Source organism: Pipistrellus hanaki, assembly GCF_964339955.1.
Source record: "Pipistrellus hanaki genome assembly, chromosome: 4".
Classification (NCBI taxonomy): domain Eukaryota; kingdom Metazoa; phylum Chordata; class Mammalia; order Chiroptera; family Vespertilionidae; genus Pipistrellus; species Pipistrellus hanaki.
In genome coordinates this window covers 57,644,346-57,669,296 of record NC_140506.1, presented here as the reverse complement: position 1 = coordinate 57,669,296, position 24,951 = coordinate 57,644,346, and the positions used below count along the sequence as shown (strand labels likewise).

General features: G+C 40.7%; 1 pseudogene across 1 annotated transcript; it reads right to left on the bottom strand.

The window, feature by feature from the left end:
- Positions 1–17,064: 17,064 nt before the first annotated feature.
- On the bottom strand, positions 17,065–21,415 carry LOC311621720 (small ribosomal subunit protein eS4-like; annotated as a pseudogene). Its single transcript has 2 exons — positions 21,324–21,415; positions 17,065–17,816 (listed from the first exon to the last, which is right to left on the bottom strand). The product of its transcript is annotated as a small ribosomal subunit protein eS4-like (transcript).
- Positions 21,416–24,951: the final 3,536 nt, after the last annotated feature.

The following is a 24,951-nucleotide window of genomic DNA, read 5'->3' as shown; positions in this document are numbered from 1 at the left end:
GGGGCACGTCTCAGGGGCTATGGTCTCCTCTAGTACCTCCACAGGCGTCAAGAACTTCTAAAACTTCTAACTCCAGCGTCCAGCCACCTTCACAGTCTCATCCCTGAGGCCAGACGTAAGAGCTAGGAGGACGCCAGACTCAGGCAGTGGGACCAGCCGGCGCAGCGGCGGCGGGAAGGTGCTGTCCAGCGCGCCGCGATGATCCCAGAGGCTGCGCTGTTGCTAATCGGGCGCCCCACGCAGCAAGCCCGGACAGCTTTGCTCGCCTCGGGGTCCACGCTGGGACCTGAGCTCCCTCACCTGTGTTAGGAACGCGGGAAGCCACGAGGTGGAGGTCACGTATGGGAACTGGCAACCCCTTGTGAACCCGGAGTTTAAATTCAGGGAAGTGAGGGAGGGAGCGTGCCAAAGAGGATGCCTAGCTGCCTGTGGCTCTGGCAACAGCCAGCGGAGTGTTAAAAGGACGGGAGCCCGCCTCTCAGCAGGCTGCTACAGGACTAATCCCGCTCTCCTGGGCTTGACCCCTGGCCGCCCCGGCTCTCCTGACGCCCAGTTCTCCCCGCTCCCTTCTCCCTCCTCCCTCCTCCTCCCCTTTTTCCTGTGGGAGCCTGAAGAGCCCTGGTCCTTGGGAAGTTCCTAGTAGTCATCACCCGAGCCCCCAAGGCAGGGTGACCCGCGTGGGTCCTAGCAAATGTCACGGGCCACAAGGCACCACTTGAGCACAAGAGGAAGGGTGGGCAAGAGCGGAGGGGGAGAAAGCACAGTCTCCGTGTCGGGGGTTGGGACTGGAGCCAGAAGTGAATTTTTTTTCCATAGAAGGCGCTCCGGCAGCCAGCTGTACCAATACAGCTGGACCCGGTTCTCTGGCGAAGTCCAGAGGATAAAGGCTGTGGCTCTGCCAGCAGCGTGGGAAAGCCTCTGATTCACCCACCGCTGACCTCGAAGGTGGGCTTTCCTGGCCTCCTGGAAGTCTAGGGTTGAATGTCAGGCAGCATCCTTTGGTAAAGAAGGCTCCGTCCCCCCGCCCCCGCCCCCTTTACCCCCATCGCCAGTTTTTCAGGGTGTCTTGGGATTCATCTGTGGAGACATTAGGGGTGATCCTGGTGGGCAGCTGGACATTGGACAGGAGATGAAGACACGGATCTCCTCCCCAGGTGAAGATGTGCCAGCGGGGCAGTAACAGAAGAAAGGCGTTCCTGGCTGAGGTTCTGTTTCCATTTTTTTTTTTTTTCTAGGGTGGAACCCAGCTGCCTCCTTTCCTTTACTTCTCCCTTTAAAACATCACGTCCCTGGCAACTCTGAGATGAGGCAGATCAGGGTGCCTCCTCCTCCTCAGGCATTCTAGAGGACGGCGCTTAGACTGTTAGACGCCCTGCTAAGCATTTGTCTCCGGGACCCCCTATTTCTTTATCTGTAATTGTGTAACCTCTTACTTAAATCTCTCCAATTATACCACATTTCTGCTGAAAAACTCTTGGTAGACTCCCAGTTGCCTTCATCTCTCCCCTCTTGGCTCTATGCCAAGTATGTCAGGCTCGCAGGTGGCATGGAGCCCACAACGAATATTTTTGCGGCCCAGCCAATAGAACGGCATGTAAGAAACGCTTTCATAAAAATTTCATAAATTAATTTTTACAATATCTAGTTATACATAATTATTAATAACAAACTACAGCGTTCGCTAATGACTGATTAGTGTCGCATCCATTTCCCTTACCTGCCTCATGCTCACCATTTCTCTCCACTAATACTAGCAGCAAATATTTTAGCAGCCGATTGCCAGGTCATTAGTCTTGGATTGACTTGTTTGGTGTACACAACAGGAAATATTTCACTTTCAGAGAACAAGAAAAATAGGTTATTTGCGTTATATTTATTAATTTGTGCAGTTATTCAGTGTCTGGTAAGTTAATGTTCAAGAAAAAAATGTTAATTTTTATTAAAATGTCCCATTCTTTTATGTTAATGATTACTCATTTATTTCAGCCCTTTGTATTCAGCATGTCTCTATCGAAATAAAACTTCGTTTCTATGAAAATTTAAGCTTTTATTTTTTTGTGGCTCACATAAACTTAAACCTTATTGATTTGGCCTGTGTTAGCCTTTGAGTTTGACATGCTTGCTCTATGCTGTCTTTCTACCCTTATCTCCAAATTGTATCTAAAGTAAACATGCTCTATGCACTTAAATTTATAAATGAGGAAGCCAAGACCTGGAGCCTTTAAGGGTTGTTCAGAAATCTCGCTGCTAATTAGATGGGGAGCAGTTACTACAAGTGAGACCACCTTGAGTCTGGCTCTTTCTAATGTCCTGAAACCATGTCTCACGTCTGGAACAATTAAGACATGTGAAAAAACTCTCAAATTGGGTGCATACAAAATGAACTTTACAGGTGAATTAGTATGCAAAGATCATTATTTCAGATCTCCAGCTGTTACAGGACAAAGCCGCCCAAAACTGCAGCATTAACAGATGTCTGCTAAACGCTTACTACTAATAATTGAAATAGTAACAGGAGCTCTGCAATTAGTCTACTCTACAAGAACAAAAGAAAAACCACACACACTTCCTTAAATCCTCATTTTCTTTTGCAATATTAAATATTAATGCATCTGTGTAGCATCTTGAATGAACATTCTGAATGAGTAAATGAGGAAAAAAGGTTCAAAATAGGTTATGTGCCGGGGATATTAGTTTAAGCTATTTAAAAATCATTACCTAGCATACATTCAAATTAGTGATTTGGGGCAATTATATTTGTGAGTGTAAAGAAATAAAACAGTTGAATCCAAAAAAAAAAAAAAAAAAAAAAAAAAAAAAGTAAACATGCTGTAAATGTGCCCTCATCTTTGTTCTTTCAGCCTTCACACCCTCAGATTTTAACTTTCTCCTGTTATTCCATGCTTGTTTCACTGGCCATCTACTCAAAAGAGGTCTCCTACCTGGCTGGGACCTCATTTTCCTTTAAGCCATATTTATCTTGGACTTCCCTCTTACGACCTCAATTCATTATGTAATATTTCAAAAATACTTTCTACTTTATTTATTTATTAGACTGTGAGCTTCCTTAGACGCAATCAGTGTTTTATATTTAGGAATTTGTCCAATATTTATTTATTTTTTCCAAAGACATTTGAAATGATGAGCAATAATTTCATTGGTGCAAGAAGGTAAAAAAAAAAAAACAGTCAAGATCAGGCAAAATACAGGACAAAGAATAAAGAAGGGGAGGCTCAGTTATAAGGAATGCCATAGGAAAACATTATGAAGAACTGGAGAATTAAGACAAGCTCAAAAGTGAATTCTGATCTTCCAGTCATTGCAAAGAAGAACATAAGATGGGCTCTACAATTTTATTAGGGAAACCATTTTTTTTTTTCTCCTTAGGACTGTGGTCATCATCATGGCCACCATAGGTCCTAGTCTCATATGCTATATGTAATAATAGATACTTAAAAATACTCAATAAGTTAAGTATATTAACTTTCTTTTAAGACCATTGTCAGGAAGCAAATCATTTCCTATTAAAAGAATCTCTCTAAAAAGATCCCTTTTTCTAGCTTTTTGCTGCCACCATCCTATAATCTACTTATGCCTTGCCTGTGGTAACCATTCAGGTAAGGGCATCTCTGAAAATTCATGATGGGCTAGAGAGTTCCCCATTTTCCCTCTTTTTTCATTTGTTCGAATGCTGAAGGTGTGAACAGTATCTATTGGGAAATCCTAGATTATGTCAAGAATTGAAGTGAGGTCATTTGTATCACTTTGTGATTACTCAGAAAGCTTATGCAATTCTCTCACCCATGAATGGACCGGAAAATGACCTACGACACAACTCTCTTTTCTTCTACCCTAACTAGAAAGATCTGTCATTCACTTATTTCCTTAATATTTTTATTTTTTAAAGTAATAGTTCCCTTTGTTTTTCATTTCCTTATCTCCCACTCCCCCTTTATAAATTTACTTCCTCCCTCTTCTTCTTTTAACTGTCATGAATATTTAAGTAGATTGAAGTTGACTGGGAGGGGGAAAAAGATTCTAAATTTTAAAAATGTATTAAGTCATAGAGTCTTTGGACTTAAAAATGGAATGGATACCAGGTAGGTTGAGAAAATGGGAAACCTCTTGATGAAATGGAAGAGATTTCCTTCCGTGGAGTAAGAAACATGGATGATGCCAACCTTATCTTGGTAATATTTTAGAAAGAGTAACAATGGACTTTCCCGAGAGATGGCTGTTTTTGGGGGAGGATTAGAAGTAAAGAGATTGCTGGTTATATAATCACTCTACCCCTTGGCTTTTATATACTTATCCAAAAAGCAAGGGTTACACTTCGCAAGGTTAAACATTTTTTTCTCTCTTGAAATTTTACCTACATTGTTCATAGTTAGGTACAGTATTTATATAATGTGAAGTGTGTCAATGTGAGGTCAATGCAGCAACGACATATCTATTTGACCTATTAATTTTGCATTGTACATTTGTACTCAAGCAGCCTTTCTGTTGGTCTGAACCATTGATTCATCAAATTCCATACATCCCCTAATATTCTTTGGGGAGATTTGTAGACCAGAAAGTGAAGTGAGTTAACTATGACAAATGTGAAAAACATACCTTTTACTTTGTTTCATTTTCAGGCCAGTGATACCTGCATGGTCAGCCTATGGATCAGGGGATGAAGGAGACTAAACCCTACCTACTAAAGAGGGAACATGCTAATTGACCATCACACTCTCACAAATATGGAGGCTCCCACAGCCAATAAGGAGGGAATATGCTAATTGACTGCCATGCCTTCAAAGATGGTGGCACCCACAGCCACAAAAAGATGGCGTCAGTCCCCTCAGCCCCACTGGGGCGGCAGGCATGTGGCATGGCCGGATCTGCCCCCACGGGGGTCCAGCTGCTCTGTGTGCCTGCCTCCAGGGACCCCAAGTCCCCTCAGCCCCCCAGCCACCCAGGGCGGGCCCAAGCACAGGGAAGCCTCGGGTATCGGTAAGCAGGGCAGGCCGAGGCTTGAGCTGCCAGCAGTAGCAGCAGCAGAGGTGTGATGGAGGCATCCCCTTCCCTTAATTACTGGGTTGTCTCCTGCCCCTGAGGGCTCCCAGACTGTGAAAGGGGCACGCTGGGAGTTCAAAAATAGTTCCAATTTTAGATACTTTTACAAGGATAGTTACCGTAGTTTAAATATAGTATCTTCTATCTTCCCCTCTAGATATACTTCTCCAACCTTCCCTATCTTGCTTTGTACCCCAGAGGCTGGGCTATTCAAGCACCCTGTGCCCCACGCTACAAGCCTAGACAACTTTGCTTGCCTCAGGTCCATGTCGGGACCTGAGCACCTTCACCTATTTTAGGAACTCGAAAGCAATGAGATGGAGGTCACGTATTTGAACTGGAAACACCTTGTGAACTCATCCAAGGAGAGTTTAAATTCAGGGAAGTGAGTCAGGGAGAGTGGCAGAGAGGCAGTCACTAGTGCCTTTGAGGACATGCCCCGGCAATGCCAGCGGAGTGTTAAAATGACGAAAGCCCTGATCTATAAGGACTGCTCAAAGTCTCCATATACCTCCAGTTTCTGGTTGGGTTCAGCCAATTGGAAATATTGGCAAGAGTTCAGAAGGCAGGAGGACAGTAAATTGGGATTTTAATTCACTCACTCCTTTTGTGGTAGTTCCGAATAGCTTGCATGCTTTTCTTTCCTAGAGGCCCCAACCCCTGTTAGCTGACCTCTAGAACTTGCTACGTTCTAGGTTCTGGTAACCATTTTCTTTCTTTTTTCCTTTCTTTCTTTCTTTCTTTCTTTCTTTCTTTCTTTCTTTCTTTCTTTCTTTCTTTCTTTCTTCCTTCCTTCCTTCCTTCCTTCCTTCCTTCCTTCCTTCCTTCCTTCCTTTCTTTCTTTTCTTCCTTCCTTCCTTCCTTCCTTCCTTCCTTCCTTCCTTCCTTCCTTCCTTCCTTCCTTTCTTTCTTTTCTTCCTTCCTTCCTTCCTTCCTTCCTTCCTTCCTTCCTTCCTTCCTTCCTTCCTTCCTTCCTTTCTTCCTTTCCTCCTCCTCCTCCTCCTCCTCCTCCTCCTCCTCCTCCTCCTCCTCCTCCTTCTTCTTCTTCTTCTTCTTCTTCTTCTTCTTCTTAATAAATCTTTATTATTCAGATTATTACATATGTTCCTCTTTCCCTCCCATAGATCCCCTCCACCTGATTCCCCACCCAACCCTATACCCCCACATCCGACACTGTCTTCATCCATAGGTGTAAGATTTTTGTCCAATCTTTTCCCACACCCCTCACACCCCCTTTCCCCTGAGAATTGTCAGTCAACTCCTTTTCTATGCCCCTGATTCTATTATATTCACCAGGTTATTCTGTTCATCAGATTTTTTTTGAAAGGTATTCTTTTAGAAGTAGAAGAAGAAAAAGGTAAAGATAAAAATTATAAACAACAAATACATATCTATCAACAAGTGAATCTAAAAACCAAGTGAGGCGAAACCGGTTTGGCTCAGTGGTAGAGCGTCGGTCTGCAGACTGAAAGGTCCCAGGTTCGATTCCAGTCAAGGGCATGTACATTGGTTGCGGGCACATCCCCAGCTGTGCAAGAGGCAGCTGGTTGATGTTTCTCTCTCATTGATGTTTCTAGCTCTCTATCTCTCTCCCTTCCTCTCTGTAAAAAATAAAATATATTAAAAATCATGTGAATAAAAATCTGATTAAAAAAAAAACACACAGCCCTTTCCTTTCTTGGTCTCTTTATCATCTAAGGGTCATAATAGCTTCTTTTTGCTAGCCTGGGGGTACTGTTCTATTCTAAATATTGCAACTTGGCTGGGCCAGATCCAGTTTATATCCATTGATGGCATTTATTAATGAAGCTTCATTTTACCCTCAAAAGTGGCACCATTTAAATAATAAGTTATATTAATATTGATGATTTCCCTACTTATATCCTTTATAAATAATTCATTTGTTACCCATTTTGAGTGTGCCATTTGTTTCCTGTGGGCCTCCTGGCTCACAGTTGTCACCAGTACGTGATCACTTGAAGCCATCAGCTAACATTCCTGTCCTTTACCTTGTGGGATCAGACTAGTTCTATAACTTTTACAGAGGAAACAGTGACCCTTAACATATAATTAAATTATATATATATTTTTTAAAAGTTCTTGCTCTTTTCTCAAAAGTGAAAGATACAATAAAATTTTCAGTTTTCCTTATATTACCAAGTGACATCCTTTCTTAGTAATATTGTAAGACTGGATTTGCAAAGAAAGCTACACACCTACTTAACTCTATTGTGTAACTTGCTTCATAGCTGAACTCTCATTGTTTATATATAAAAACGTCACCAGAGAAAAGTAACCATTACATGAGTCAAGTTGTAGCCATTAGCTTATTTCTCATCTGGTATGTTTGAGGTCCTCCAAGTAGCTCCCCTATGGTGAGTTCCACTATTATCAAGAATAATATCTGAGTTAGGCAATCACTCCAAGTATTTCCTCTGTCAAATGTAATAAACCTCTCACAGCCATTTTATAACCATGCCACATAAATATAATCAGTTATGGTCTACTTTCTGAAAATGGGCTGCCTGAGAATTCCAGACTCATGGTGGGGGTGAAGGGAGAAAAAAAAAACAACACAAACAAACAAAAAAAAAAAAACAAGAAAAGTAGGAGGAGACAGTGGAAAGTTGAGGAAGATAAATGGACAGCAAAGATATATAATGTCCATTAACACAGAGAATAGTGTGGTGAAGGGCTGGGGTGAGGAGCAGGTATGGGCTAGAAGGGGTCAATGGGGAAAAAGAGGGGACATCTGTAATACTTCAACAATAAAGATAATTAGAAAAGAAAAAGACATATAGTGTCTAAGAGTTTGACCTGGGGCATGTCCTCTGGTGGGACTGTCATTTAGAAAAGATGTTGGGAGTTTAGAGCAGATGATCAGAAATCTATAACCTGTAGACCAAATCCTGTCCACTGTTTTTTTTAAAAAAAGCTTATTGGAACACAGCAATAACCTTTTGTTCTCAGCGTTGTCTCTGATTCTTTTTGCACTGCAAAGACCGAATTGAATAGTGGAAATGGGAATCATATGGCCTAAAAAGCTTAAAATATTTGTTATCTGGCTTTTTATAGAAAAAAAAGTATAGACCTTTGGTTTAGAGGCTCATTCCACTTAACCTTATAATGGATTTGGTTGTTGACTCTCTGTACAATTCATTTATCAAAAAGACTGTCACCAACACCTAAAGTCCCGTGTCTCCAAAACAATAACCTCTCATGAATACAATCTTTAAATCAAGGGAATCTTTCCCATCTCTTCTTACATCCACCTCTGTTCAACAAAATTTGTAGTGTAAATTCCTAATTCACACTAAGTACCTAGGAATATTGATTAATTACACTCCCAAATTCCCAAGACCTTTCTAATCTATGCCTAACAGTTTTAAAGGTTCACATCTCTTTTAGAGAATAGTTGTTGTAAATTGCATTTGAAGAGATGAAATCTAAAAACAAAGATTTACAATAAGTATTTCATACAGTAGGTCCTTGCGTTACGTTGGAGATCCATTCCTATGGTGGACATAATGCGATTTTTTGCTGCAAGTCAGAACCCACCTGCATAAGCACCCATGTCACTCACATGGAACACATGCACAGCAGTAATAAAGTGAAATAGTAAAAAAAAATAATAATAATAATAATAATAAAAGAAAGTTAATTCCTGACCTTTACTTGTGGTAAATAAATAATAAAATACATAAAGCACATATGTACATATGTCTAAATGATGGAACTTTTTTTTTTTTAATAAATAAATGGGAGATGGTGATGTAACCATGAAATGATGTACATCGAGTCTGACGTAACCCAAGGACTGTCTGTACTTTGTTATTTGACAAAACCAGGAATACAGTCTACTCCCATCTTTTTGAAAGAAGAGATTTATAGAATTGTAGTGTAGGTGTATTCCTTTAGACAGATGTGCCTATTGATAACTTCACAAGAGGCCAGGTGCATGAAATTCATGCATGGAGTGCGGTTCCTCAGCCCAGCCTGCACCCTCTCACAATCTGGGACCCCTTGGGGGACATCTGACTGCTGGTTTTCTTTTGACTACTTTTAAGATGTTCTCTGCCTATGCGTTTTTTTGTTTTGGTTTGTCTTTTGTTTTTGTAGTTTTCCTCTAATGCATCCAGGTATTAATTTTCTTTCTTCTTGCATTCCTCACAACCTGGGACCCTTTGGGGATGTACCAGTATGCCAAGTGGCAGGCGACCAGGGAGAAGCCTGAACAGGGGCTGGCAGCCATCTGCTCATGCTCATCCCGGCCTACTGCTCCTGGTACAGCCATTCAGTAGTGCTAGGGCAGAGTTGGGAGATGCTCCCACCATTGCAACTGCGTTTGCCAGCTGTGAGCCTGGCTTCTGGTTGAGCAGCGCTTCCCCTGTGGGAGAGCACTGACCACCAGGGGGCAGCTCCTGTGTTGAGCGTCTGCCCCTGGTGTTCAGTGCACATCATAGCGACAGGTTGTTCTGGTAGTTCTGGTCATTAGTCATTCTGCTGTAACTGACACTTAGGCTTTAATATATATAGATTATAACTTCATTCAATGAAGAATATTTACTTTACCTCTAAATCCACACTTCTCTGAATCAATGAGTTGAATTACCTTTCTCATTTGTATTTTTGTAAAGTTGGAGGGTTTTTTTATTATTATTATTTTTTTTTATTGAGGACAGTTCTTTAAAGGATTTTTTCTCTAGGACAATATTTTGTAAATAATCTTGATAACTTCAAACCTAGGCATTTTATTTTAGAGAGAGAGAAAGAGAAAGGAAAAGAGAGAGAAACACTGATTTGTTGTTCCACTTATTTATAGATTGGTTGATTCTTTTCTTAGAACATATAATGTATATTTATATATTTTTAAATATTTTTATTGATTTCAGAGAGGAAGGGAGAGGGACAGAGAGAGAGACAGAAACATCAATGATAAGAGAGAATCTTGATTGGTTGCCTTCTCTGATGCCTCAACAGAGGCATGTGTCCTAACCAGAAATCAAACCATGACCTCCTGGTTCATAGGTTGATGCTAAATAACTGAGCTACTCTGGCAGGGTTGATTCTTGTATGTGCCCTAACGGGGGATCAAACTCATGACTTTGGCATGCTGGGACAATGCTTAACCACTGACCGACTCAATCAAGGCTGAAAACCTATGCATTTAAAATTCATCTATGATGCTTATATCTACATTCTGTTTCGGGTTTGTCTCTTTGTCTCTTGATATCTTAATGTAAGTCAATTATATTTAATATTTATTAAACAACAAGTATTAGTTGCACAGAAGTAAATTCAACGATTCAGATAATGTTCTATGGTGTGTTTTTATTGTTTTATGCATAAATGATTTTTTAAAAGAAGCATGAGTTAGTACTTAAAATTATTATTTCATTACTAATAAAATAAAATTATTAATTTAAAAATAATTAAAATTTAGTGGGTCAATTAGAAGTCTGTACAAAAATCTGATGAAGGCATTTGGTCCAACTTTGATCCAGAGCAATTTGTTTACACATTTTGTTTTCCTTTTATGTCCACTGGGATGATTTAAAGAGATGTTAATAGATACAAAACTGCCAGAACCTGCCGGCAACGAACAGTACCTGATTGAGTGGGTGAGGATGAGAAAAAAGAAAGACAAGAAAAGATGGGGTTGGGAGGACTGAGACTGAAGTCTGCAGTCCCGAGTTTATTTCTTAGCTCGTTTTTATACAGCAAAAGCAGGGAGGTACAAGATACAGGTCACCAGATAAATATCTGCTGACTTTTAGGCTAAGTATTTACCCAAGACCACATCTTTGTTTCTGTACGTAAGCAGAGCATTGTTTCCTAATCTATACACAAGCAGCAGGTTAAACAGTATATGTTATTCTTTACAAAGGTCAGTAGTATTTTTACATTAACAAGATGCAAAACAAGCTGAACAGCACGTTCTCAGGAGAGCTATGACTTTTGTCCTACCAGAGCTGTGTCCACCAAGAGACCCCTGCTTTCATGGCAGCTCCGAGGAAAAAGTCCCCTGTTTTCAGGGCAGCTCCCAACACAAAACCCCTTGAGTATAGGGAGAGGGGCCCAGGTGTACATCTTATGAGTTAAAATGCCAAACACTGAGTGTACAGGCCTCCTTTCATCTTCAGATAAACTGCCCACCACTAGGTGTCTCAGTGGGAATGCACAGCATCACCGGCACCTGAGAAAGTGTTCCTGAGCAATTGCGTAATGAGCAGCCTCAGGCATCTTCTTTTGCAAAGAGCTTGGAGTAAAAACCTCTATGAGTCATTACTTTCAGTTGCAGAGTGAGGCTAAGTTTCCTCTGTTCAGACTGCTATAACGTAACACCACAAAACTAGGAAGCTTACAAATAAACATGTATATGTCATAGTTCTGAAGGCTGGGAGTCTATGGTCAGGGTGCTGGCTCATTTTCTTTTTTTTCTGGCGAGAGCTCTCTTCCTGGCTTGCACATGACTATATCTTCCCATAGTAGACAGTAAGGTCATCTGTCTGGTGTCTTTTCTTAGGACATTGATTAGGGATGGGATACAACACCCACCATGCAGCCAACACAAACTCATGACCGACCACCCAAAAGCTCCATCTCTGTACCATTGCATTGTTAAGGCTCCAACACTTGAACTACAGGGGGACACATTCAGTCCATAGCAGGCATATCTATCTGATAAGTTGCAGAAAAGAAGCATTTCCTAAAGTGAAAACTATTTTTGCCATCTTTTCTTTGTTTTTGTTTCTTTTTTTTTTTTTTTTTGCTGCCTTCTTTTAAATTAATTCAGTATTTTGTAATTAATTATTTTTATTGATTTATTTGTATAGTTGTGTGTGTGTGTGTGTGGCTGCTTTAAAGTTACATTATCACAGTCTACCTTCAAGTAATATACTATTTCATGTCTAGTGTGTGTGTTATAAAAGTGTATTTCTGGGGGAGGATCCAAGATGGCTGCTCAGGTAGACACCTAACCGCAGCAGCACACAACAATTTCAATGGAATACAACTAAAATGTAGAGTGGACATTGCCCAGAGCTACAGGTAGTCGACTGACTGAAAATTCTACAACAAGAAGGAAAGAGAAAACCAGAAGGAAAATCAGAGGAGCTGAAAAAAGCCTAAGGTACAGAGATATGCTGTGCGCGCACGCGCGCAGAGAGGTCGCAGCCGGAGAGGAGGAGAAGGCTGGGTGCCTGCCTGGCGTTCCCTAGCAGGAAGGAAATAAAACCCCAGCCTGGGCTGAACCCCAGAACCAGCAGCGCTGAGCCCAGTTATGGGCCAGACCCTGGGGACCCAGGCTCGGGCAGGGGGAGACGGGGCTGTGAGGTGGAGTCCTGCGAGAGCAACGAAAGGCCGAGCCCCTGAAGTCGCGCACATTGCTTGCAAGGGAAGAAATGTTGACTCTGATGCGGGATTGCACTGGAGGGAAGGAAACAGGAGCCCCGACCGGCTCAGGCAGGGGGAGACGGGGCTGTGTGGCGGAATCCCAGGGGAGCGGTGAAAAGCGGAGCCCCTGGAGTCGCGCACATTGTGCGAGCAGACATGCACATTGCCCGCAGAGGACAGAATGTTGACTCTGATGCTGTATTGCCCTGGTGGGAAGAAACAAAATTTCCAGCAGTGCTGAGCCCCACTCCCGACTGCCCTGAACTCCAGCTCTAGGCCAATCCCTGGGGACCCAGGCTCAAGCAGAGGGAGACGGGGCTTTGAGGTGGAGTCCTGGGGGAGCGGTGAAAAGCGGAGCCCCCGGAGTCGCACACATTGTGCACAGAGAACAGTCTGTTGACTCTGATGCTTGACTCTGATCCTAGCAGGAAGGAGAAAAAAAGCTCCAGACTGGAGGAACGTGACGAGGAGCAGGAGCCCCTACAGGACACCGGCCAGCCAGGTGCCAGCAAGGAACCGGGCAACGGGGCCCCCGGGGGGGTGCCCCCAAGCCTTCGACAGCTGAACGCGGGCAATGGAGCCGAGGCCAGGGGCTGCTTCCTGGGCGGCGGTGCCAACCCCGGCAACAGGCTGAAGCAGTGCAGGAGCCCGCGGAGAACAAAGGGGTGCCACAGGCCAACCTGCTGAGCTTCCAGGACAAGGAGGAAGAAACCGAAGAAGTTCTCAATGTGAAGAAATCAAGGGAGAGCAAAAGATAGTAAAATTACTTAAGAAAGAACACAAAGAAGATCTTGAAAAATCAAAGACTAAGTCAGAACTCAACTCAGCAGCCAACATTGCAACATAAATGCGTTTTTAAAATTAAAAAAAAAAAAAAAGGACAGAATGTTGGAACGGCGGTGGCCAGGCCTAGAGTGGCCAGGCACAAGGCAGTGGCAGCCGGGCCTGGAGCAGCAACAGCCAGGCCCCAGAGCAGCAGCAGCCAGAACCAGAGCAGCAACAGCCAGGCCTGGAGCAGCCAGACCTGGGGCAGTGGCAGCCAGGCCTGAGGTGGAGGCGGCCAAGCCCAGGGTGGCCAGTCCAGGAACACCAAGACCCAGAGTGGCCGGGCCCGGAGAAGCCGGGCCCAGAGCAGCGGGGTCGGGAGCATCCAGGCCCAGAACAGCAGTAGCCAAGCCCAGAGCATCCAGGCTGGGAGCGGCCAGGCTCGGAGCGGCCGGGCCCTGGGCAGCCGGGCCCAGAGCAGCCGGGTCAGGTGCAGCCAGGCCCGGAGCAGCAGCTGCCAGGCTGGGAGCGGCCAGGCCCAGAGCAGCAGCTGCCAGGCTGGGAGCGGCCAGGTCGGGAGCGGCAGTGGCCAGACAAGGAGCAGCTGGTTGTGGAATGGACCAGAGCAACAGAGGCCAGGCCTGGAGCAGCCAGGCCCAGAACAGCTCGCTCCTCGCCTGCCCCCACCCCAAGGCTGCCTCTCAGACATGGCTGGAAACTTTTGCGGGAACTTGAGGGTCTGCTGAATCAAGTGATGAAGGCTTAGATCTGGATATGTTGAGTTAGTATAGCGCTGGGGTGTTGATCTGTGAGTGCCTTGTGCGGGGCCTGGATGAGGTTGGTTTACCTATTTGGAAATGTCGTTTGTATGAAGTGTATCTTTGGGCATGTGGAGGTATTATTGATATGAGAAAATGCTAAGTAACTGATTTACTATCTGAAAAGGGATTTACTATCGGGGAAAGGGAGGGAGAAAGAGACTGAACATAAATTGTGCACCCATGGATGAGGACAATGGGGGAGGGGAAGGGGGTGGAGGGTGGGGTGGGAACCTAGTGGAGGGGGGAAGAAATGAGGAACCTTTGTAATAATATGAACAATAAAGATTATTAAAAAAAAAAAAAAAGGAAGTGAAGCCAGTCCTGGTGGATTTGACTCAGATGATAGAACCTTGGCCTGAGGACTGAAGGGTTTGGGGTTCAATTTTGGTCAAGGACACATGCTTGGGCTGTGGGCTCAAACTCTACTGGGATTTTCTCCCATCATTGGTATTTCTATCTCTCTCTCCCTCTCCTTTCCTCTCTGACATAATATGCTAATTAGTCTGGAGGGCCGAACAGCAGAATGACAACCTTCCGGATTACCTTCTGGACCAAGCTGGGACTGAGGGGGCTGAGCCTCATGCACGAATTTCGTGCATCAGGCCTCTAATAAGAATATCTTTTAAAATAAATAAATAAAAAGCTACTCTTTGATTCCTCAAAAGTTCTAGAATTATCATAGCAATTCCACTTCTAGGTTTATATCCAAAATAATTGAAAGAAGGAACTCAAACAGATACTTGTATGCCGATGTTCATAGCAGCGTTATTCACAGCAGCTACAAGGCAGAAGCAACCACATGTCCATCAACAGATGATGGATTAAAACAAATGATTAAGCTGAAACTGGTTTGGCTCAGTGGACAGAGCGTTGGCCTGCGAACTGAAAGGTCCCGGTTCGATTCCAGTCAAGGGCATGTACATTGGTTGCGGGCACATCCCCAGTGGGGGTTGTGCAAGAGGCAGCTGAACGATGATTCTCTCTCATCGACGTTTCTAACTCTCTATCCCTCTCTCTTCCTCTCTGTACAAAATCAATAAAAAATATATATACTTAAAAAAATAAATAAAACAGCCGAAACCGGTTTGGCTCAGTGGTAGCGCGTCGGTCTGTGGACTGAAAGGTCCCAGGTTCGATTCCAGTCAAGGGCATGTACATTGGTTGCGGGCACATCCCCAGTAGGGGGTGTGCCACAGGCAGCTGGTCGATGTTTCTTTCTCATCGACGTTTCTAGCTCTCTATCCCTCTCTCCTCCTCTCTGTAAAAAATCAATAAAATATATTTAAAAAATAAATAAATAAAGCAAATGATTAAAATAATAGGATATTATTCATTCTTTAAAAGAAATGTAATTTTAATACATGCTACAACATAGGCGAATCTGGAAAACATAATAAGTGAAATAAGCCAGACACAAAAGAACAACTATTGTATGGCTCTACCTCTATAAGGCACCTAAAAAATCCAATTTATAAAAACATAATGTAGAATAGAGATTGTTGGAGGCTAGGGGCAGGAAGGAATGGAGAGTTGTTGTTTAATGGGTATAGAGTATCTGTTTGGAATGATGAAAACGTTTTGGAAATGGATAGTAGTGATGGTTGTACAACAATGTGGATGTACTCAATGCCACTGAATTATGCACTTTAAAAAGGTTGGAATGATAAATTCTAACAGATAAAACACTACATAAAGTGAAATGATTATACATATATGAACAAAATCAATAAATGAGCTAAGAAACCCCCCCCCCAAAAAAAAGTGTGTTTCTATTTTCCCCCTCTTAGCTTCTCTCCATTTGCTGCTATGTACTTTATTTAAAGAGTCATTTATATACATATACAGTGAATTTTCATGCACTGGAGTGGGTAGTCCCTCAGCTCTGCCTGCCCCCTCTCACAGTCTGGGAGCCCTCAGGGGCAGGAGGTGAACTGACGATCAGGGGAAGGTGACACCCCCATCACACCTTTGCTGCTGCCACTGCTGGCAACACAAGCCTCAGCCGGCTCTGGTTACCTCGCCTTGGGCATCCCTGGGTGGCTGGGCAGTTGCCATCCAAGGCAGCTCTGGGTGGCTGAAGGACTGAGGGGACTGGGGGTCTCCAGAGCAGGTGCACAGAGTAGCTGGACCTGCCTGGGAACAGGCCCTGAGCAGGCCCTGCTGTGCCATGCACCTGCCACCCCAACAGAGCTGTCATCTGTGGCAGAGGGTGCTGCCATCTTTGAGGGTGTGGCTGTCAATTAGTATATTCCCTCCTTATTGCCTGTGGGCATCACCAACTTTGTGAGGGTATGATGGTAAATTAGTATATTCCCTCTTTATTAGATAGGATATTAAATACTTTTATTGATTTTAGAGAGGGAGATGGCGAGATAGAAACATCAATGATGAGAGAGAATTATTGAGAGGCTGCCTCCTGCACACCCCTACTGGGGATCAGGCCCACATTCCCGGCATGTGCCCTTGACTGGAATCCAATCTGGGACCCTTCAGTCCACAGGCTGACACTCTATCCAGTGAACCAAAACAGCTAGGACAAGAGTCAATTATATTTTAAAGAGATCTTTAAAATAAAAAAATTTTATCATGCATATTTACTCATGTAGTTATTTCCTCTGCCGTTCATTATGTGCTGTGTAGATCCAAATTTCCCTGCAATAAAGGAGGTTTTAGGGGCTTTTTTTTTTTTTTTTTTTTTTTTTTGTAGTTTAGATTTGCTGTAATGAATTCTTTCAGCCTTTGTATGCTGAAGTTCCCCTTCACCTATTTTTGGCCTTCAATTTTCAAATATATTTGTTTGGATATAGAAACCATTCCCCCACCCCCTCATTATTTTAAAGATTTTCTGTAAAGTCAAGTTACTTGAATTATTTTTAAAAAGAAATCTACTGCTATCCTCATGACAAAATGATGAACGTATAATGTCCTTTTTTTCTAGCTGCTTTTTTTTTCATGCTGTATTACCTTTAATTAGGTACAAAGACTTTTCCAATCGTGTCACCTAGAGCTCACTTCCCCCACTGCTCTATTTGGCTGCCAGTCTCTTATCTCTCTCTTCAGCAATGGTGAGGTGGATGCCCTTTCCATGGGAAGGGAAATCCACTGTTTATTATCTTTTTCAATTACAAAAATGTTGGAGAGCCAGGTGGCAAAGCTGTTGCCTATGGCATCTTTCATATAAACTCCGTTAAAAGAACCAGGGTGTCTCTCTCTGTTGGTGATCATGCCAATTTTTCCCAGGTTAGCACCTCCGGTCACCATACAAAGGTTACCAGTGTCAAACTTGATGCAATCAGTAATTCTGTCAGTCTCCAAATAATCTGAATGGCGTCCGTTCACCTTGATGAGGGGATAAGAGTAGCAATGGTGCAAGCATCATTGGTTACCAGATGAGGGATTCCTTTTGTGCCCACAAAGATCTTCCTCACTTTGGACAACTTGTACTTGGCCTCCTCAGGTGTAATACAATGACAGCAAAGTGGCCCTTACAGATCAGTCGGAAATTCTCTCCAGGTCTTGCCAATGCTGATGACATCCATAGAACAGCAGGGTAGGTTATATCGGTTCAGACCTTACCATCGATCTCAATAAAGCGCTGCATGTAGATCTTCTTTATTTCATCTCTTGTTAGAGCATACTTAAGTCTGTTCCTTAAGAAAATGATGAGAGAAGACATTCTTTCAGCTTGTGGGGTCAGGTATAAGGCTGATTAGCAAACACACTGGTCAGTTATCCAGCACCCAATGCTCTGGAGCTTCTTGCGACCATGAGCCATGGCTGTGTTAGGCAAAGAAAGAGGCCTCTAGCTGCTTTTAAGGTATTCTCTTCATCACTGTTTTCTGCCCTTCAGCTTTGTTGAGATAAAATTGACATAAACATTTTGTAAGTTTAAGGTGTACAAAGCGTTGAGTTGATAGACATATGTATATTTCAAATAATTGCCACCATAGTGTTACCTAACACCTGCATCACTCCAAATAATTACCATTGCTTTTTTATGGTGAGAAACTTAAGATCTCCTCTCTTAGTAACTTTTAAGTATATAATACAGTATTATTAATTGCAATGTTGCAGTGCAGTTCACTGATTCCTTATGCATTTTTCCCAATATTTTCTGTTTCATTTTTGTTAATTCTGTTTTTATATCCCCAAGTTAACCATTTTTCTCTTACTGAACTCTAATATGCTATTAGTGTATTTTTAATGGAAGATGTTGCATTTTTTATCTCTAGAAAGTTGATTATGGATTAAAAAATTTCTATGTTTTTATTTAACAAACTCAATCTTTTCTCTAATTATAATATGAAATACAGTTTTATTACCTCTTTAATGTTCTTTCTACCAATTCTTTTAAAAAATATATTTCTTTATTGACTTCAGAGAGGAAGGAAGGAGAGAGAGATAGAAATATCAATGATGAGAGAGAATCATTGATCAGCTGCCTTCTGCATGCCCCCCCACTGAAACCCAGGCATGTGCCCTTGGCTGGAATCAAACCTGGGACCCTTCAGTCTGTAGGCTGAAGCTCTATCCACTGGGCCATGCTGGCTAGGGCTACCAATTCTTTTTTTTACTGTCATATCTGGATTTGTTTCTATTGATATGGGTAGCATTTTTTTTCCTTTTATTCTTAGTAATTTTGGATTGGATAAGCAATATTGTAGATTTTTACCTTGTTAGAATATTTCTGCAATAATATTTTTTGTGCTTTGTTCTGGGACATAATTAATAGGAAAGTTTCGTTCTTTTGACCTATATTTAAGCTTTGTTAGGCAGAATCAGATAGTGGGGCTATTTTTTTTTTTTCTTTCTCAGCATAATGGCTACAACTTTCTGAGTACTCTACCTGATGGCCTACAAATTATGAGCTTTTCCACTTTGGTTACATGTTTTTCCTGGCCCTGTGTGAGCACAGGGAATTATTTCTCCTGCTCCCCCCGCCCCCGACATCTGGTATTCCTTTTATATGCATGTGCCAATGAGCACTCAGCTGAAGGCTCCAGGGGCAGCAGGTAGTATCATATAAAGAGAACATGCATCTGGTGTGACGCAGTGGTTGAGCATTGACCTTTAGGCCAGGACATCACAGTCAGGGCATGAGCCTGAGTTGTTGGCATGATTCCCAGTGGGGGCATGCAGGAGACAGCCAAACAATGATTTTTTTTTTTTCATCATTGATGTTTCTACCTCTCTCTCTCTCTCTCACTCCCTTCCTTTTTGGGGGCAAAAAAAAAAAAATTAAATTAAAAAAAAAAAATATATATATATATAATTTCAAAAAAGATAATATGCCGTGGAGTTATACAATACTGTATTCTAATTTCAGCTCTGCAAGTTACCAGCTGTGTAATTTTGGTCAACTCACTTAAATTTTCTTAGACTCACGTTTTTCCTTGTAAGATGGGAATAATAATAACTTATGTGAAATAGAAATAATCACAGCAGTAATGATGCCTGAGAGGATAAGTATTGCTTGGGCTTAGTACAGTGCTGGCACAGGGGAAGTTTAAATGCCACTGTAGAAGTAAATTGAACTATTGAATAATGTTAGTAGAGTGCAATTAAATAAAGTGAAGCACACTGTTCAAAATTTGTCAGAGATGGATAATCTGTAGTTGATTATATAAAGATTATAACCTTCAAACTCAGCCTCCCCCTAAAGATGTGCCAAAGAGATAAAAGAAAAAAGAAATTTACCTTCAGCAAATGTAGTTTTTAAGTGATTTATATTTCTCCAAATATTTTATTATATGTAAATTTATGTAAATACACACACACACACACACACACACACACACACAGCAGCTGGAACAGAGATCATTCACATAAAAAGTAAATAATTTACTTCTTTTCCATGTAACAACACATAGCATGCCTAGCTGCAAGGAGAGCATACAGCTTCTAGCTGACACTTTCCAGTCACACATATATATATACACACACATAAATTTAAATTACTTACCAGTGGCCACAAATTGTCAATGGCAGAACTAAAACTACAATTCAGGTAACTTTTTGCATCTCGAATCAGCTTGACTGAAGAAAGTGGAATTCTTGTTTGTTTAAAGATGTTCAATTATTTTTTAAAATAATTCATTTTAATATTAATTTTCCAAGAGCATTAGGTTGTTTTTATGTTGTCTCAGCCATTGCACCTTTGCCTGGTTACCTTGTCATATTTGGAATTGGAAATTTGATCTTATTGATGCTTTATTATCCTGCTTTATTTGATTTTTAAAATTTCCTTTCTCAGTTTGTTTTCATTCCAAAATTGACTATTAAGCCATTATTGTTTGTTTTGTTCCTATGTTTTGGTTCTTCTCTTGCTTTGCTTTATTTTACTTCAGTTCAAATATTGGCTGATATTTCTTTTCACTGTAGGCAAGCACTGTTTCAGGGAGTATAGACAATGACAGGGATGGTTGTCACCCTGGCTTTCAACTGTTCTAACATAGATTGTTTTCTCTCTTACCCCACCCTTTTGCCCCTCCTTCCATCTGTGGTCATTGCATTACTACTATTGCATCTCCACCTCCTCCCATAGGATTCAAAGGGTTTTCTGCTGCCAAAAAGTTAGTGGTGGATAGAAAGGAAGCAATTATGGTAAATTACTGTTAAAATCTATTCAACATCTGTTACTCCTTTTTTGAAATATATGTTGTCTTCTTGAATTTGGTTTCAGGTTGATTTGACCAAGTTTAATTTTGTATTATACAAAGTTCATATTGTGTTTGTTAGGGTCGCTAAAGGAGGTAGGCACAAAGCTGAAAGGGATAAAGAATGATGAATTTATTGTCATCTGGAAACCAGATGGGCTGAGCCCCTAAATGGCGTCAGCACCCAGGGACCTGAGAGTCAGAGGTTTTAAAGCACTTGAGGCAAGCTTTTTTTTTTTGCAGGGGAATTCTCTGGGAGGGTCCAGATCCTGGGCAAGTCTGGAGGAAAAAGATACTAGTCTTAGCAAATGGGATGTGGTCTAAGTGAAAGGGTTAAATCATGTGCTGGGGATGCATGTGCTGGGAAAGAGGTCAATAGGGAAGCGGGGAGGAGACATATGTAATACTTTAAACAATAAAGAATTTTATAAAAAGTAGAGCAGGAAAAAAAAAAGAGAGAAATGATCTAAAGGTCAGTTTCCCAGGGGAGGGGGTATCAACATGATTATTTGATCAGACCTAATGGCGTTGAACCATTTTGCTTTGCCAGTTGCTTTTTACTGTTTCAATTCAACATCTGCCTTCTTCTGTTCTTTATTTTTGCTGTATTTCTTGTTTTGCTTTTTACCTTCCTAGGCCAACTTTTACTCTATGGTCAAGCTTGGTTTTGATCTTCATTTTATTTCCACTCCTATTTAGTAGCATGGAATTATTTACCATACTTACTGGAATGTTAGCAGCTATTCAATTTTGTTTATAGTGGAAAGATTCTGGCTCAGATTCATTTGCTTCAAGTCAATAAATATTTATTAAGTGCACTTTAAATTTTTCATCTCACTGAGGACTACTACTGGCAATAAGGTATCTTTAAGAAGTTTCCAGCCTTTTAGAGGTGTGTGCAGGACAACAACATCTAATGAAACACCAGAGATACTGGTATGAATAAATAGTATAGGATAAGAAAAGATGAAGAGCAATGTGAATTGGAATTATTTATTAACAAACCACTTTTAATACTGGTGAAGAGTAGCATCGGAGGAATATTTTTACTGGATGCAAGTTCATGATCCTGGATTCTGATATAAACTAGTTTATAAAAACACTTAGAAGATGTGGATCTTATAGGATATCTATCTCTCAGATGACTTTAAACTCTTAGATGATTTTAAAATTCTCACTATTATTGAATTGGAAATTTGATCTTACTGCTGCTTTATTATCCTGCTTTATGATTCACGGAGGTGCCATTTATTAAATCCTATTTGTGAATATAGTGGAGACTTCCAGTTTTTCTCCAAAATTTGTTATTCTCTTTTTGAAATTAATAAAAGTGTGACTGGAAAGTGTCAGCTAGAAGCTGTATGCTCTCCTTGCAGCTAAGCATGCTATGTGTTGTTACATGGAAAAGAAGTAAATTATTTACTTTTTATGTGAATGATCTCTGTTCCAGCTGCTGGTCTACTAAAACAGAGTACAAGTATAGAATAAATCCTCTAGCTCGAAGATAAGTAAGACTGTTATATGTTTTGATGTAATTTTGTGGGATGTGTTCTATTTGGAGAATTGTTAACACTAATTTTTCCTCTTTCTTTCAAATCTCGAATCATGGATGCCACCATCAATAACTCAATTCAACTCCAGATAGTCAAAGGAGTGGAGTGTACCTTTCCTTCTCAGCTCTAAATTGTGCTTCCTGTTGATTTTTATTTCTATTACTTTCCTCTGAACCACACTGTTTATTATAAATCATTTAAGAAGAGGTAATGATTTTGACCAATGCCTTAAAGTGTACTTGTACTGGATGACTAAGACTCTCTCTTGTAGTTTTAATGTTGACACCAGTCTAGACTATTTCTTTTGAGTACATGCACATAAATTGTATGGCTTATTGACAAATGACTGCAGGATATTTATTTCAAAGGCTATATAATTGGTTATTCTGCTGTTTCCACAGAGGGTTATTAGTAAAAGTAGAGAAAGAAGCAAAACTGAGATAAATAAATTCTGTTCCTGGTCAGAGACTTGTTGGGAATGGAAGATTACAGTGATAAATAAAGATGAAAGCTTTAGGATGACTTCATGGACATCTCACATCCCTAAATCACTTAGGTGGATATTCAAAGAGATCTCATTTTCTTATGTATCAGATTTCTTAATGATAAAATGAAGATATTTAACAGACTGCTTTTAAATATCTTTCAAATTTCAGATCTATGTTTTTATAGTTCTTTTTTCTATATTCATGTTCAAATGGATTAGAAAATAGGAAAAACATTAAACTTTTACTATCTTGTTTGTATTGGTTCTAGCCAGTTGTTTTATTGATCAATAATTGTTTTATTGAAATTAACCAATAGGCAAATTTGGGCAGAATAGTCCAATAGTCAGAGGTAGAGCATGCATGTATCTATTTATTTACATATCTGCTTGTTTATTTACCTGTCTACTTACTTAACATTTATTATGTGCCAGATACTGCTATAATCACTTTATAAATATTAGCTCTTTTAGTATCACAATAATCTTATTAAGTAGATAACATTATTTCCCATTTTATAGATGAGAAAACTGAAGCATAGAGATATAGAGTAACTTTCTAGAAGGCATACAGTTAACATCTATTGGACAAGCAGTCTGGCTCTAGACTTAGAGATTTTGAATACAATTTTTTATTGATTAAATAAGAAAAAAGTACCCAAGAAGCTTTCAGGCAATAAAGGACAAAGGGTAGAAACATCCACTTGCTTTCCATCTTCATCCTTTAAAATGGCACATCCTTTAAAATTGTTCACATAAATACAATTCAATGAATAAAGTAATACAGTAAGTCCTCACTTAGCTTGGTTGATAGGTCTTAGATGGTGAAAAGAATAATAAAAAACCAATTTAACCATAGGCTAATTGATGTAAACAAGAGTTAAGTTTCACCAACATTATAACAAAACAATGTTGAACAAAATGACATTAAATAAAACAATGTTATTCAAGGACCTGCAGCACTTACTAGAACTTACTGTGTCCTTATTTTGGGGCTGGAACTGTGGAACTGTGTTATGCTCATCACATAAGTTAATATTCATAATTACTCTAGCAAGTGGTGCTATTAGATTGAACCATACAAAATTGTCCACATTTGACTATATCTGACTTACAAAGATGACAATATCATAAGGTTACCCCTATATACATATTGTTACCTTTAACTACGGTAGGAACAGAAGCTGAACATGGTTAAGTTGATTACAACTCTACACATCCACAAGTGCATATAAAATCTTTGAGTAATCTGTCTCCGGATCAGGAGCATTGGCACTACTTGATGGAAATGCACTCTCAGGTCCCACGCAGGACTACTAAACTCAGAAACCACATCTTTAAAATACACCTTTTATTGTTGATAGTATTACAGATATGTCCCTTTTCTCCCCCTTTACCCTCTTCTTCCCAGGTCCTCCCCTTCCCCCCATGTCTTTACTACCCTATTGCTCCTGTCCATGGGCTATGCCTTATAAATATATAAGTTCTATGGTTTATCTCTTCTTGTTCCCCAACCCCACGTTGAGGTATGTCAGTATTTTAAGAAAATCTCCATAAATACATATATTTTTGAAAGGCATAATTATATTTTAATAGTTATTTTTAAAGACATTTCAAACTTCCATGAAGGGTAATGAAGTGTTCAATGTAGAAACCAGCACCAATTTTGTTTCTTGTTAAGAAACAAAATAAATGCTCCAAGGTATGTTCTGAACATTATTTTCATTAGAAAAGTGAGATGATTTTCATAGTTGTCTGAGGTGCTGTAGTATGTTTACTGATACTCCCAGCTGCTTTACTAAACTGGATGTGTGTGTCCTAAAATCTAAGTGGGGCTTGTGTTTTCAGAATGTGCGTGCTCTGTGTTTGATAAGAATTGCTAGGGCACTCCAAAGGCTATTAAAACACATAAAACACTAGCAGCTCTCACTTGGTGAGGAAAGGCAGTATAACATTTCTTAAATGAAAAAAGTGAGGAATATTTCTTAGAGCAAATATAGATGCTTCTTATGCCTTCAGCTTCCTGGATCTACAAGAGGAATTCTGCAACACATTCAGAATGTAACAATGTTCAGATCTTATTGAAAGAGAAAGGTTTTATCGAATTATAGGTTTTATCCAAATCTATAAGATATTTACTTCTTCTGTCCCTCATGTTGACCTTCTGTTTGTTCTGTCCCACCTTATGAAAACTGTACTCCGTTCCCGAAAATACTGTC